The sequence below is a fragment of the Mus pahari genome, chromosome 5 (assembly GCF_900095145.1).
Source record: "Mus pahari chromosome 5, PAHARI_EIJ_v1.1, whole genome shotgun sequence".
NCBI classification, from domain to species: Eukaryota; Metazoa; Chordata; class Mammalia; order Rodentia; family Muridae; genus Mus; species Mus pahari.
The window spans coordinates 70271623-70279107 of NC_034594.1; the positions used below are offsets into that span (position 1 = coordinate 70271623).

Consider the following 7485-nt stretch of genomic DNA (forward strand, 5'->3'; position numbering starts at 1 on the left):
TCTGACTTTTCTCACCTCTCCTTCCTCCTGAGCTCAGTGGACCTGGAGGGTCCAGAGCCTCTAGGGTGAGTATGGAGTCCTGGCCTTGAGAGCACGTGGTCATGGAAGGGCAGCATGGGATAGGAGGCGAAACAGGATGGGCTGGGTTGCTCGAGCCTTGGCGAGCATCAGGTCAGCCAGTAGCCCACATGCTCTGCCATTGCACTCTCCTGACCCCCTCTCCCTGCCCTCCCTTCCCCTATCTGCTCTGCTTTCTTTCTTCCCTCTCACTCCTCCCACCCATAAGCATGCCTTACTAACATGCAGAACTCCCTAGGTATGCCTCCCTGGCTTCTTTTGACCCTCTGATACTTGCCAAATGTAAGCCAGCTTTGCCTGGAAGAATCACCTTTTTCTTGGAAACACACTGCAGCCTCCGGGCCCACCACGAAGCCCTGGGTGGAGTTGTTCTCTCAGAGGGCCTTTTCTGCTTTGGTAGGGCGGGCAGGGTGACCTTGCTGGCTGGGAGCATTTTCTGCATGACATCCTGAGTGGGAGCTCAAACTTCGCCTGCAGAAGTTTGAGTCATCCACTTGGTGCTGAACCCCCAGCCATCCTTTTGTCCTCAAACAGCACCCATATAATGCTGCCTTGAGTCTGGGCCTGTTGGCCCTTTGTCTCAGGGGACACAGGTATGAGGCTCTGTCAAGAATGTGTGCAGTTCCCCCACCCAGACCACAGCTCAGAGTAGGCTTACTTTCAGCTCCTGGGATACTTGCTCCTTTGCAGCTGGCCAGTACACCTGCCAGAAAGGCATGCCTAGCTTTGCTAGGGTGAAGGCTTCTGAGCCAGGGGCCAGTGGTTGTGCTTTGTGGATGCCCAAGGCCTGGGAAGGTGTCATGTCAGGACACCTGTGTTTGAACCTATGATTGAATCCTAATTGAGCTGGGCTTGCCCCTCATGCTCCAGGCCCAGTGAGGATACTGAGCTGGAAGCCCACCTAACTTTCACACCGTGTCTTCATCTCCCAACCTTACTTCATCCTGAAGACACTAGAGTGTCTAGGTTGGTGGCAGGCACACTGCCCATTCCAGTGCCTTCGATTCCAGCACCCCCACCTTGGAGCCTGTGATCCTTTAGGGAGGACCGTCTAGACACAGGTAGCCTCAGCATCCAGACAGTGAGATGGCAGATGAACATATAGTGTGGTGGTAGATCAGCTGGGACAGAGCATGGGCTAGCATCCTCAGACATGCTCCTGAGGAGTGGGGAGAGAACTTGGAGAACAACCCCCACATAAGGCTGGAGGCAAAGCCCTTATGGGACGTAAGGATTTGAATATTAACATCATGGGTAATAGAGAGTTGCCCATAGGGCTGTGTGTGAGTTCTCTTTGGTTAAAGTCTTGACCTCTAGAAGGCTGAGTAGTAATGTGGGTGGTTGCCTATGTTGAGTGGTAGGCCATGATCTAGTGCAGCCAGGAAGCCAGTGAGATTTGCTGTCCCATGTTGCACTGCATCCCCCTCAGGGTTAGCCTCAAGAGAAGCAGTATCTTCCTCTCCTGTCTGTCTAGGGCTGTCTTGATTTCTTCCGAGCACAGGCTACACACTTATTCCTAAGTGTTTCAGTGTCCCTAAGTGGTCCTCTAGTTTAAGCTTCTAATTGTTGTACATCGATACATTGTTTACAGAGATACATTGTTTACAGTGATACATTGTTGTACATTGATACATTGTTTACAGTGATACATTGTTTACAGAGATACATTGTTTACAGAGATACATTGTTTACAGTGATACATTGTTTACAGTGATACATTGTTTACAGAGATACATTGTTTACAGTGATACATTGTTCACAGTGATACATTGTTTACAGTGATACATTGTTTGCAGAGATACATTGTTTACAGTGATACATTGTTTACAGTGATACATTGTTTACAGTAATACATTGTTTACAGTAATACATTGTTTACAGTGATATATTGTTTACAGAGATACATTGTTTAGCCTGCTACTACAGTATCCTATAGTTTTCTAATTTGCCTGCTAGTTTTAAGTTTCTTTTCCTTTTTTTCCCCCTGGTAAATACAGCCTCTGTATACGCATGTTTCAACCCTAGGTGACAAAGCTGTTTCCCTTTTTCAGCGCCGCCCTCTCCCACCCTTATGTTCTCTGGCTGGGCCCCCCAGTGCCAGTTTGATAGCAGTGGCAAGAGCCACTCTGTTTCTGAGTACAGAGGAAAAGTTTTAGCCTCTCCCTGCCTCTGTGAGTTTCCTGTGAGTGTTCTTTCTCATGTGTGCGGACGGTTCTTCCAGCCTCAGACCTCTACGAGTTTTGTCTACCAGAACAGGGTATTTTGTCAATTATAAATATATCTGTACTTACTGAGGGGATTACATAAATTATATGAATTTCATTTTTTCCTATTGTGAGATGAATTCTCTGGCAGGTAATGATAAAACTAGCCTTACACTCCCGGAGTACTGTTTGATGGCATGCCATCAGCCTGCATATTGTTGAGTTTAATCGCTGAGGTTTGGGGATGGTTTTCATGGTTGTATTCATGTGTGACTCCGGTCTTAACACCTTTGTGTGCAGTTCCGGTGAGAGGACACTGCCTGCCTTACAGGATGCCCTCTGGTCTGTTTCTTTGAGAGATTCTAAAAGTAGCTTCAGTAGTAGTAGGTTCAGTTCACTTTATCCTTGAGTGCAGATGGACCTCACCAGGAATACTATCAATCAAGGTGGGCTGTTTCCTTTATAGAATTGTTTTAAATTATGAACTCAAGAACTTTAATGGATGTAAGTGATTCTGTTTTGTGTTTTTGATACTAACTTTGGCAAGGGGTGACTTTTAATAAATTCATCCATTTTATCAAAGTCATCAAATGTATTTGGTTAAAGCTATTAATAACCTTTTAATCCTAATGGTGGAAGCCCCATTTCTTTCATCTCTTGTATTAGTGATTTCTACCTCTTTTGCTTTGAGCAATCTATTCAGAAGATTGCCAGTTCTGTTTACCTTTACGAATAACCCCCCCCCCCACACACACACCCTGCCCAAGATCTCACTAAGTCTAGGCTACCACTGAAATCTAGTGCCACAGGCCAGAGCAGCTTTGAACTCATGACTTTCCTCCTTAAGGCCCCAGCAAGCTGAGGTTGCAGGCCTTCACTACTAGGCCCAGGTTGCAACAGCTTTTAGAACCTACTTTCTTGTGTTGAAGGGAAGGCTCAGTGGTGAAGAACACTCTCTGTTCATCCAAAGGACCTGGGTTCAATTCCTTGGGCTAACATGGTAGCTCACAACTGTCTGTAACTCCAGCTTAGAAATAAAACTATTTTCTTGGTAACATTTTGTTCTGACACATTAAATTACCATTTTTTTCTTTCATTTTTTCCTTTCTTTTGTTTGTTTGGGTTAGTTTGTTGTTTTTCCAGCCCCTAAAGTGAATTCTCAGCTCCTGAAATAAACATGGAAAACACAAATTTCCCTGTAAGCACAGCTTACTTCTCCCTAAGTATTGATAACTTCCATTCTCATTGTCATTCAGACTCAAATGCGTTCTATGGCTCTTCCAGTCATCATTGATCTGTGGGTTGTTTCTAAATGTGGTGTTTTGGGAGCATTTCAAGTTAAGCTTTTAAAAATAGATATATTTTGGTTTTTTTGAGACACAGTCTTACTATGGAGTTCAGGTTAGTCTTGGACATATAGCCATCCCCCTGCCTCAGCCTCACATGTACTGGGATAGCAAACATGTGCCACCACATCCAGCTTTTTGGGCTTTCTTTAGATGTCATAGCTCTTTGTTATTGATTTCTAGTTAAGTTTTGATAATATTTGAGAACATACTCTATATAAACTTAAAGGCTTTAAAAAACCTGTGTGTGTGTGTGTGTGTGTGTGTGTGTATGTGTGTGTGTGTGTATGTGTGTGAATGCATGGCTTTGGGTCCCCAAGGAGGCCAGGATATTGGGTCCCTCTGGAACTGGTGGTTATAAGCCACACAACATAGGAACTGAACTCGAGTCCCCCGAAGGAACATGTGTGGTCCTAACCCCCGAACCATTTCACCAACCCCTTTTCAGTGTTTTTGCTTTAGTTTTTTGAGACAAGCTCTTGTATGTTGCCCAGGCTGACTTTGAACTGCTGATCTTTTTGCCTCAGCTTCCTGAGTGTGGAGGATTACAGATATATATACCACAGTACCAGACTTAAAGCATTTTAATAAAGATTACAGCCTGACATGTTGCCTGCTTTGAGAATATTCTATATGTATTTGTACTGGCTGGTTTTATGTGTCAAATTGACACAGGCTGGAGTTATCACAGAGAAAGGAGCTTCAGTTGAGGAAGGGCCTTCATGAGATCCAGCTATAAGGCATTGTCTCAATTAGTAATCAAGGGAGGAGTGTCCCTTGTGAGTGGTACCATCTCTGGGCTGGTAGTATTGGGTTCTATAAGAGAGCAATCTGAGCAAACCAGGGGAAGCAAGCCAGTAAGTAACATCCCTCTATGGCCTCTGAATCAGCTCCTGCTTCCTGATCTGGTTGAGTTCCAGTCCTGGCTTCCTTTAGTGATGAACAGCAATGTAGAACTGTAAGCTGAATAAACCCTTCAACCCAACTTGCTTCTTGGTCATGATGTTTTGTCCAGGAATAAAAACCCTGACTAAGACAGTATTAGAAGTAATCCTTGTCCCGCTATTAATATATGTGGTGTCCTATAAATTCCATTCAGGAATGATCCAGTGTAACATGTCCTGACTAACTTTTGGTTGCCTGTTCTGAGTTCCTGTGAAAGATGTTAGAACTTAGTGCCAGTCTGTTTGACACTAATACACCCAAGCAAGATTTCTTACAATTCATGCTCAAATTTTACAACTTCTTTACTGTTTTATATTGTTTTTTGTTTTACTCTTAACTTTTCTTTGTGTTTAAAGTGAGTATCACATGGCCAGCATAATGTTACTTCCTGGTTTAAAATTTACTGTAATAATCTTTGCTTTTATTTTATTTGTATTCGTATGTGTGCAGGTAAGCATGTGCCACGCACATGTGTTAGAGGGCCACCGTCAGGAGTCAGTGCTGTGTCTCACCCTTTTCTGAGGGAGATCCCTCATGTTCCTTCATTGCACGCTGCAGGCTTGCTGGCCCATGATGAGCTTCTGGGTATTCTTCTGTCTCCACCTTCTGTCTCCCACGGAAGTGCTAGAACCACTGATGCCTGCCAGTGCATTCGGCTTCTCCCATGAGCTCCAGGATAGAGCCCAGACCATCCAACTTTCACGGCAAATGTTCTTACCTGCTGAGCTGAGCTATCTCCTCTGCTTGTCTTTGCTTTTTTTTTTTTTTTTTTCGAGACAGGGTTTCTCTGTATAGCCCTGGCTGTCCTGGAACTCACTCTGTAGACCAGGCTGGCCTCGAACTCAGAAATCCTCCTGCCTCTGCCTCCTGGGTGCTGGGATTAAAGGCATGTGCCACCATGCCCAGCTGTCTTTGCTTTTTAATTGGAGTTTTTATATGAGACTACGTTTATGTAATTGCTGATATTATTTAGTTTGAAGTGACCATCTTTGTTTTCTGTTTATCTCATCTACCCCCTGTGCCCTGCCCCCCCCTTGGGTAGCTGTTCCCTTGTTTTCTGTTCCATTTATCTCCTATATCAGCTCATCTTAGATTTTTGTTTTACTTTCAGTGATTAGTGCAGGACTTATCACATATGTATTTAATTTATTGATGATTACTTAGAAGGAGGGGAGAGGTAAGGAAGGATGAAGAAGAAGCAGACTCTCGTATCTGGTGTAGGCAGTAGAGAGGTCACTCTGAGTTGGCAAATTTTAGGGGAAATTGGCATTTGGGGTGATAAGAGGGGTAGATGAGGAGCTCATCTAGACAGAATCTGATTGTAAAGTACTTTGGAGGCATCTGACAGAAGACACCTGTTAGGCAGACTCCTGCATGGCCCAGCTCAAGCCAGAGTCCAGGCTGGTGGCAGTTTGGGGTCAGAAGCATGGGTAATGGTGGGATCAATAGGAGCGAGAGAATCTGCTACGACAAGGAGAGGGTCAGGACCAAGATGTGGCTCACAAGAAGGAGTGTGAGAGGACAGGTCAGAGTAGGAGAAGACAAGGTGACATGTGTGTCATGGCTGCCACAAGGAAGTGGTTTTGTGTAGTGTGGGTACCAGAGAGTTTCAGGGCAATGTACAAGAGAACCTTCAAGATCATTTTAAGTTCTAGACATAAGTTTTCTGGTGGGTAAGCAGGTTTGTTTGTATTATCCAGAGTTTCACTAAAATAGTTATCAAAAGCCTCCAAAGTGAGGCCATATTAACTTTGCTGGATGCCATTGCAGGAGAAGCAAGGTACTTCCTACCAGGCGTGCACTGAGGGCGGGTGACTCGGGAGTCCACGGGGCCCCTAAGGACTGATGCTTCAGTGGGCACAGGATGCAATCACAGTTCAGCAATGAGGAAGTTGAGGAAATGGACCTGAGAATAAAGATGAGGTTTTGTCTGCTTTTTATACAACCAGCCCAGCCTGCTCTACCACAACAAGTAGGCAAGAGACCATTTGGAAAAACCTTTATCGTGGCTTCGTATCATAACACCAGGGGTTGGTAAATGAAAGAGAAGTCTCCAGGACAGACTCCAGTGAAAGCAGCAACAGTGGTGTATAATCTAGCCAGAAAAGGGGTGTGTTTGTTTATATTACAGCCTTCACACCCACCATCACCACCCTACATATGTACCAGTCATAAGCCTTGAATGTCTGCCAATCAGGAACAAACAAGGAAGGAAGTTCTCTCTGAGCTCCTCCAGTGGAAAGACGAGCAGAGTCACTGAGACACCAACCAACGTTTTTTATGGCCAAAGTATGGTCACCTAGAGTAATCCCTGGCTGCTGAAGTGGTCAGGATTGGAGCAAGTCCCCCAGAGCAGAAGCCATGGTTACAGTGATGTTTGCAACTGGCGTTTCCTCAGAGCATCCATGAAGGGCTCAAAGCAGCCACACTGCCCTGATGGCAGCCCAGCCTGTCCTCAGAGAAGTGATTTCCTTGGTTAACTCTAGGCAGGGGTTGGCTGGCTGGCTGGCTGGTTGGTTGTTTGGTTGGCTGGTTGGTTGGCTGGTTGTTTATTTGTTTGGTTGGTTGGCTGGTTGTTTATTTATTTGTTTGTTTGGCTGGCTGCTGGCTGGCTGGCTGGCTGGCTGGCTGGTTGGTTGGTTGGCTGGTTGGCTGGTTGGTTGGTTGTTTGGTTGGCTGGTTGGTTGGCTGGTTGTTTATTTGTTTGTTTGGTTGGTTGGTTGGCTGGTTGTTTATTTGTTTGGTTGGCTGGTTGTTTGTTTGTTTGTTTGGCTGGATGGGTGGCTGGCTGGCTGGCTGGTTGTTTGTTTGTTTGGTTGGCTGGTTGGTTGGCTGGTTGTTTGGTTGGTTGGTTGGCTGGTTGGTTGGTTGGTTGGTTGGTTGGTTGGTTGGTTGGTTGGTTGGTTGGTTGG

The 7485-nt window shown here is 45.3% G+C and overlaps 1 protein-coding gene across 1 annotated transcript in view; it reads left to right on the plus strand.

Moving 5' to 3' along the window:
- Positions 1-7485, plus strand: part of Gpr35 (G protein-coupled receptor 35) — a 24374-nt gene continuing 16889 nt past the window's right edge. Inside the window, exon 1 of the mRNA XM_029539020.1 lies at positions 1-65. The gene's annotated coding sequence lies outside the window, so the exon portion shown is untranslated. The remainder of the gene's footprint in view (positions 66-7485) is intronic.